The 8,758-nt window shown below is 44.6% G+C and overlaps 1 long non-coding RNA gene across 1 annotated transcript; it reads right to left on the reverse strand.

Annotated features, from left to right (window-relative positions):
- Positions 1-1,379: 1,379 nt before the first annotated feature.
- Positions 1,380-4,731, reverse strand: LOC135520517 (uncharacterized). The gene is made up of 3 exons (XR_010452397.1): positions 4,700-4,731; positions 3,622-3,731; positions 1,380-1,459 (listed from the first exon to the last, which is right to left on the reverse strand). It is a non-coding gene; the product is annotated as an uncharacterized LOC135520517 (long non-coding RNA).
- Positions 4,732-8,758: the final 4,027 nt, after the last annotated feature.

An 8,758-nucleotide genomic window follows, 5' to 3' on the forward strand; every position in this document is an offset into this window, starting at 1 on the left:
CCAACGATGTTGTCCATCATATGACCCCAGACGAATGGTGTCGGACTCTAATTCTGCTCTGCTAGGCCTTGGTAAACAGAGCTCGCCATGTGAAACTGGACACAAGACCTCAACACGGTATGTCATGCAGTGTATCTCCAATCACCATTAATAAATCAAATGTATTTATAAAGCCCTTTTTACATGTATTTTTTTATTTTACCTAGCAAGTCAGTTAAGAACAAATTCTTATTTTCAATGACTGCCTAGGAACAGTGGGTTAACTGCCTGTTCAGGGGCAGAACGACAGATTTGTACCTTGTCAGCTCGGGGGTTTGAACTTGCAACCTTCCGGTTACTAGTCCAACGCTCTAACCACTAGGCTACTCTGCCGCCCCGTACATAAGCGCATGTACAGAAACCCAGCCTAAAACCTCAAACAACAAACAATGCAAGGTGGCTAGGGAAAACTCCCTAGAAAGGCCGGGACCTAGGAAGAAACCTAGAGAGGAACCAGGCTATGAGGGGTGGCCAGTCCTCCTCTGGCTGTGCCGGGTGGAGATTATAACAGAGCATAGCCAAGATGTTAAAATGTTCATAGATGACCAGCAGGGTCATCTAGGAGTAAATGTCAGTTGGCTTTTCATAGCCGATTGAACCTGTTCTGTGTGAATGTGTGTAAGGCCACAGCCTGCGACCGATGGCCAAGAATCTATGTGGTCTTAGGTCAACACCTAAGCGCTGCGTCCACCATCCACCACCAGCTCCCTCCATGATATCCCCCCCCACAACCTTTATAAAACATGGTTAAACCCCACCCCATAGCAATGTTCTAGAACTTCTATACAGTACTACCTACTGCTGCAGGTTTAGGGATTAAAAACTCGCTGTTCATTTCCCACTGATCCATCCTCCCACCAATAGTGTGCTTGTCGCCGGAGCCCGAATGGTGGACACACCCCTGGCTCCAATCCCATCCCGTGCTTAGCCAGAAAACTTCAGGGCTTTGTTTGTGTACCGTTTCCCCACCGGTGGGAACATTGCAGGACATTTATCAGGATGTTATTGTGCACATATCACAACAGAGAGGGAGCCTCTCCATCCTCCGATGGACAGAGGCGAGGGAGGTGCTTTCCCACACTGCTCAGGGGCTGTGGGGGGGGGTAGTAGAGTCGGAGGAAAGCAACGGGCGCGGTGGCATTGTCTCTACAAGTGCCTTTTTTGTTTACCATCTCCAGCTATCTGGCAGCAAAAGTCATTGATGGCCAGGGAGAGTGAACTCCAAAAGAAGTGGTTCTCTATTTCGTCCTTTCAGGAGCGCTTGTTGTTGATAGTTGGCTTCTCTCTGAACAATAAAGTCTGTACCGTGCATATCGCTATGCCTGAATAAATGGCTTCTCCCAGTTATGAAGACTGTTCTATGATGAGTTAGTTCAATCATTGTGTGCAAGCAGGAGGTTTCAGGGTGCTTGATTAGGATCTGAAATGATTCAATGAAAATGATTCTCAGGTGAGCTTAACATGTGTAAATATTTGTATGAACATAAGATTTAACAACTGAGACATAAACTGAACAAGTTCCACAGACATGTGATGAACAGACACGGAATAATGTGTCCCTGAACAAAGTGGGGGTCAAAATCAAAAGTAACAGTCAGTGTCTGGTGTGGCCACCAGCTGCATTAAGTCCTGCAGTGCATCTCCTCCTCATGGACTTCACCAGATTTGTCAGTTCTTGCTGTGAGATGTTACCCCACTCTTCCACCAAGGCACCTGCAAGTTCCCGGACATTTCTGGGGGGAATGGCCCTAGCCCTCACCCTCCGATCCAACAGGTCCCAGACGTGCTCAATGGGATTAAGTTCCGAGCTCTTCGCTGGCCATAGCAGAACACTGACATTCCTGTCTTGCAGGAAATCACGCACAGAACAAGCAGTATGGCTAGTGGCATTGTCATGCTGGAGGGTCATGTCAGGATGAGCCTGCAGGAAGGGTACCACATGAGGGAGGAGGATGTCTTCCCTGTAATGCACAGCGTTGAGATTCACTGCAATGACAACAAGCTCAGTCCGATGATGCTGTGACACACCGCTCCAGACCATGATGGATCCTCCACCTCCAAATCGATCCCGCTCCAGAGTACAAGCCTCTGTAATTCCTTCAACAATAAACGCGAATCAGACCATCACTCCTGGTGAGACCAAACCGCAACTCGTCAGTGAAGTGCACTTTGCCAGTCCTGTCTGGTCCAGCGACGTTGGGTTTTGTGCCCATAGGTGACGTTGTTGCCGGTGATGTCTGGTGAGGACCTGCCTCTCTCAGCCTATTGCGGACAGTGGAGGGATTGTGCGTTCCTGGTGTAACTCGGGCAGTTGTTGTTGCCATCCTGTACCTGTCCCGCAGGTGTGATGTTCAGATGTACTGATCCTGTGCAGGTGTTTGTTACACGTGGTCTGCCACTGCGAGGATAATCAGCTGTCCGTCCTGTCTCTGTAGCGCCGTCTTAGGCGTCTCACAGTACGGACATTGGAATTTATTTCCCTGGCCACATCGGCAGTCCTCATGCCTCCTTGCAGCATGCCTAAGGCACGTTCACGCAGATGAGCAGGGACCCTGGGCATCTTTCTTTTGGTGTTTTTCAGAGTCAGTAAAAAGGCCTCTAGTGTCTTAAGCTTTCATAACTGACCTTAATTGCCTACCGTCTGTAAGCTGTTAGTGTCTTAACGACCGTTCCACAGGTGCATGTTCATTAATTGTTTATGGTTCATTGAACAAGCATGGGAAACAGTGTTTAAACCCTTTACAATGAAGATCTGTGAAGTTATTTGGATTTTTACTAATTATCTTAGAAAGACAGGGTCCTGAAAAGGGGACATTTCTTTTTTTTACTGAGTTTAGTATTCAGAAAATGTAGTCTCTTCCACACATAGTAGTCGTTCCCCAATTTGTTCAACAATGCCCATGCATACTCCACGAACCAAGCAACAACCTGTGTGCAGTGGACGCAAAATATAGGATCGAGGTTATTTGCATTGGCCAGTCCAAGCAAGACCAACACACATATCAGGCGGAATTGGATGCCTGTTTTTTTTGTACAAACTGCCGATCTCCCAGTCTAAACCTGGGTTTTCTATATACGTGCCCCATGCCAGTTCAACTCATGTGGCCAACATGGACACAGAGTTATTTCCAAAAAGACCAAACCCTGGTGTGTGTCTGTTGGCGCGACTGGGTGTAGCTAGTGTTAAATCAAACCAACAGGAAAAGTGGAGTGAAAATAATACGACCAGAGTTTATTTTTGTGGACGCTTGTATCGAGAGTTTGTCTGCTGTTCCGGCCACATTTGGGGTTACTCGGGAGGCACAGAAAGGCTTCAGTTCCCACTGCTTCGCTTTGGGCCGGTAGGAGGAAGGAAGTGGACTTTAACTGTTAACTTTATTCCATCTGAACCCTGCCCCCACTCACCTCAGTTACTTGAATGTTCCACCCTAGTTACAAATTAATGCTCCACTGCCAGAATGGCCTTGGTGGTCATTTTCATACAGCTGGTGCTAGTTGAGTTGTACAGGCTGTGTATGCCCACTACATCAACAGCCAATGGGGGAAGCTGTAGCCTGGATCTAGATGAACCCAAATGCTTACCAAATTGACGTCAAATTTGCCAACAAGCCCCCCAGGTCTTTTTGAGAGATTGTACTGGTCTACTTATTCTCTGTCAGTGCTGTACATGAACTGTGTAGACTCCAACAGGGCTGAAACAAAAGCAAAAGAGAGAGCATTACACACACACACACACACACACACCAAGAAGCCTCTCATCCACTGTAATAAACAGGGGGAAAATTACATCAAAAAACGAAAGAACTAGTTTTAGCCCCGCCACAAGAGCTCTGCGTGATCTCATCAAAGCCGTAGCGAGTCAGAAAGTGCTGATGGCCTAGCATGCGCGGGGCGTGAGGCAGGAACTTCTGACTGGATGTTAGTCTGGGCCTAATTTAAATAGGCCCCAGCGTGTCTGCCTGCCTCCCTTTGTTTACATGGATGAAATCTGAAACAAATGTGAACACGATACCCCTCTTGTCCCCCAACCCTCCCCTTGAGCTGCCTCCCTCCTATCTCAAACTGAGCCATGTGTAGATTTTCTTGGACCGAAATTAACGCACAGTGGGTTCCTGGTTAACTCCCCACCAGGCTCCTTACAGCATTAACTTTTTATAAGCTTCCCTTTTTTGCTAATTGCCTATTCACCTCTCTCCATGGTTTCTGGTATTAGTGGCCATTAGTTGTTTGCTCAGGAAATCCAGAGGAGGAAGATGACCCTCTCCTATCCTGGAAGAGAGCTACTGTACTACACTGAACAAAAATATGAATGTAATGGGTTGGTTCCATGTTGCATGAGCTGAAATAAAATAGAGAAATTTTCGATAAGAGCAAAAAAGCTTAGAGAACTATTTTTTTGCACAAATTTGTTTATATCCCTGTTAGTGAGAATTCTGCTTTGCTAAGATGATCCATCCACCTGACAGGTGTGGAATATCAAGAAGCTGATTAAACGGCATGACCATTACACAGGTGAATCTTGTCCTGGGGACAATAAAAGGCCACCAAAATGTTTTGTCACACAACACAATGCCACAACTGTCTCAAGTTTTGAGGGAGCGTGCATTTGGTATGCTGACTGCAGTTTGGCGTCGTAACCGTCTTGTGGGCAAATACTCACCTTCGATGGCTACTGGCACGCTGGAGAAGTGAGCTCTTCATGGATGAATCTCTCAACTGTAGGGGGCAGAAGGCAGACCGCATATATGGCATCATGTGGGCAAGGCGTTTGCTGATGTCAACATTGTGAACAGAGTTCCCCATGGTGGTGGTGGGGTTATGATATGGGCAGGCATAAGCTACCGACAAGGAATACAATTGTATTTTATCAATGGCAATTTGAATGCATATGGACACTGTGACTAGATCTTGAAGCCCATTGTGTTGCCATTCATCTGCCGCCATCACCTCATGTTTCAGCATGATAAGGCACGGCCCCATGTCGCAAGCCTCTGAACACAATTCCTGGAAGCTGAAAATGGCCCAGGCATTCCATGTCCTGAGTACTCACTAGACATGTCACCCATTGAGCATGTTTAGGATGCTCTGGATTGACGTGTACGACAGCATGTCCCAGTTCCTGCCAATATCTAGCATCTTCGTACAGCCATTGAAGAGGAGTGGGACAACATTCCATAATCAACAGCTTGATCAACTCAATGTGAAGTAGATTTGTTGTGCTGCATGAGGCAAATTCTGATCCACGCCCCCTACTTAAAAATAAAAGTATCAGTGGCCAACAGATGCATATCTGTATTACCAGTCATGTGAAATCCATAGATTAGGGCCAAATGAATGTATTTAAGTTGTCTGATTTCCTTTTGTGAACTGTAACTCAGTAAACTCTTTGAAATTGTTGCATGTTGTGTTTATTATTTGTTTCAGTATAACTGCAGTTGCAATCTTAATTGCTCCTCCTTCTTTTGGACATGCAACATCTTGGTCCAAACCCCCTTATACTTACTGAACTTGTTGCTCTCTTGCTACATTGTTTAAAAGGCATGCAAACCCTTTTTTAGTTTCCCCCTTTGTGTTAGAAAACAACCATCTGTACCAAGAGGCATATATGAGAAGTCAGGCAATCTGTTTTTTCTCAGAATTACAATTATCCAAATAATCTTTGTTGTGGGATTTAGTATGTGGTTTTCTTACTAAGTGCCATTTTCAAGCCTGGTTGGTTGGCTTGAGCCCATGAGGCAAATGCTCTAACGATTAAAGAATCATTGTGGGTTCAGAGGGGATTTTGGGGCCTCTGTTAATCCCTGACAAAGTGTTCCCTAAGTGGAGGAGCATGGTGGGAAAGGTGTGTTTTGGGTGCATGATCACCCCCTCCAGAGGAAATTAGCAAATTCTCCCACCTAAAAATAATTAAATGAGCCTCAACCTTTCAAATGTGATGCCATGCAAAAAAAAAAAAAAAAAAAAAGGGCTGGTAGATAGAGGGATGCCAAGCATGTCCTTCCATCCAGCTTCTGCAAACAGTCAGCCTCCCCTTCTAACCTCCCTGCGGTGTCTAGAGACCCTCAGAGTTCAAAGGGTCCTCCACTAACACTGTGCCACACCCCTTGGCTTCAGCTTGTCCTGGCTATCTATTCTCTTTGGTGCTCTTATCATATCTCTGATTTGGAGATAAGAACCACTCGTCCAAACCGACAGGTAAACGTCCTGTGGGTTTTGGCGTGATGCTTTTTAGCCTAATGCTAAACACCACCAACCATGAGAAAGGAACTGAGGTGAGGGGAGACGGTTCCATGCCGAACTGCCAGTGGAGTCAGTCTTGTTTGCGAAGGCCATCGTCTTGGAGACCTTGGGTGGGAATTCCTTGTGTAGTGCCACATCAAAGAGAGCGGCAGAACGGTTTGGGTCTGCAACAGTGCCCCTCCCAAGGGCTGTTTTCAACCTACAGACCCTGGCACACCCCCAAATATCTTAGCAGAATCTCCCTCTCCTATATACTTACAGACACACACACACACACACACACACACACACACACACACACACACACACACACACACGTGTTACCTAGAATGCCTTCAGAAAGTACACCCCTTGACTAAATTGAGATTTTGTGTCACTGGCCTACACACAATACCCCATAATATATCAAAGTGGAATTATGTTTTTAGAAATATTTACAAATAAAAAGCTGAAATATCTCGGGTCAATAAGTACTCAACCCCTTTTATGGCAAGCCTAAATACATTAAGCAGTAAAATGTGCTTCATAAGTTGCATGGACTCATTTTGTGCGATAAGTGTTTAACATGATTTTTGAATGACTACCTCGTCACTGTACCCCACACATGCAATTATTTGTAAGGTCCCTCAGTCGAGCTGTGAATTACAAACACAGACCAGGGTTTTCCAATGCCTTGCAAAGAAGGGCACCTATTGGTAGATTAAACACTTTAAACAGACATTGAATATCCCTTTGAGCATAGTGAAGTTATTACACTTTGGATGGTGTATCAATACAGCCAGTCACTACTAAGATATTGGCGTCCTTCCTAACTCAGTTGCCGTAGCTGAAGGAAACCGCTCAGGGATTTCACCATGAGGCCAATGGTGACTTAAACTGAGTTTAATGACTGCGATAGGAGAAAACTGAGGATGGATCAACATAGTTACTCCTCAATATTAACCTATATTCCAACACGTATCCTGTTTGCAAAAGGGCACAAGTAAAACTGCAAAAAATGTGTCAAGGAAATTAACTTAATTTCCTGAATACAAAGAGTTACGTTTGCAGCAAATCCAACAACACATTGAGTACCACTTCATATTTTCAAGCATGGGGGTGGCTTCATCATGTTATCGGTATGCTTGTCATCAGCGAGGACTAAGGATAAAAAAAAAAATGGAATAGAGATCAATAGGCAAAATCCTAGAGGAAAACCTGGTTCACTCTGCTCTCCAACAGATACTGGGAGACAACCTCATCTTTCAGACAGATAAAACCAGGCCAAATTAAAATGAGTGTAAAAACATTAGGAACACCTTCCTAATACTGAGTTACACCCCCTTTTGCCCTCAGAACAGCCTCAATTCGTCGGGGCATGGGACTGCAAGATGTTGAAAGCGTCCCACAGGGATGATGGCCCATGTTAGACTCCAACACTTCCCACAGTTGCGTCAAGTTGCCTGGATGTCCTTTGGGTGGTGCACCATTCTTCATACACACGGGAAACGATTGAGTGTGAAAAATCCAGCAGCGGTGCAGTTCTTGACACACCCAAACCGATGCGCCTGGCACCTACCACCATACCCCGTCCAAAGGCACGAAAATCTTTGGTCTTGCCCAATTACCCTCTGAATGGCACACACACAATCCAGGTCTCATTCAAGGTTTAAAAATCCTTCTTTAGCACGTCTCCTCCCATCCATCTACACTGATTGAAGTGGATTTAACAGGTGACATCAATAAGGGATCATCGCTTTCAACTGGTCATTGTCATGGAGAGGTGTTCCTAATGTTTTGTATACAGTGTATATACTGGAGTTGCTTGCCAAAACAATATTAAATGTTCTTGAGTGGCTAAGTTACTGTTTTGACTTAAATTGGACTGAAAATGTATGGTAAGACTCTAAAATGGCTGTCTATCAATGATCAACAACCAACTTGACAATGCTTGAAGAATTTAAAAGAATTAGTCACATTTTGTACAAGCCAAGTGTGCAAAGCTCTAAGATACTTACCCAGAAAGACTCACAGCTGTAATCACTGTCAAAGGTGATTGTAATGTATTGACTCAGAGGTGTGAATACTTGTGTAAATTAATATTTATGCATTTCATTCAATGCATTTGCACAAAAAAAACAAAAAACTCATCATTTTTTTCCCTCTTTGGCATTATGGTGTATTTTTCATCCATCTGTTTAATTCATTTTGATTTCAGGCTATAACAAGAAAATGTGGAATATGAATACTTTCTGGGGTATGAATACTTTCTGAAGGCACTAATTTCTACCAGCATGTCACGTGCAACTAAAAGCAAAGAAAACCTCTAGATCACCTTTTACTCCACACACAGAAATGCATACAAAGCTCTCCCTCGCCATTGTTTTGGCAAAATCTCGACATAACTCTATACTCCTGAGTCCTGCTTATAAGCAAAAACTAAAAACAGGAAGTACCAGTGATGTTTTGCTAGCACAGATTGGAATGTGTTCAGGGGTTC

This window comes from Oncorhynchus masou, chromosome 4 (genome assembly GCF_036934945.1).
Source record: "Oncorhynchus masou masou isolate Uvic2021 chromosome 4, UVic_Omas_1.1, whole genome shotgun sequence".
In the NCBI taxonomy this organism is placed as follows: domain Eukaryota; kingdom Metazoa; phylum Chordata; class Actinopteri; order Salmoniformes; family Salmonidae; genus Oncorhynchus; species Oncorhynchus masou.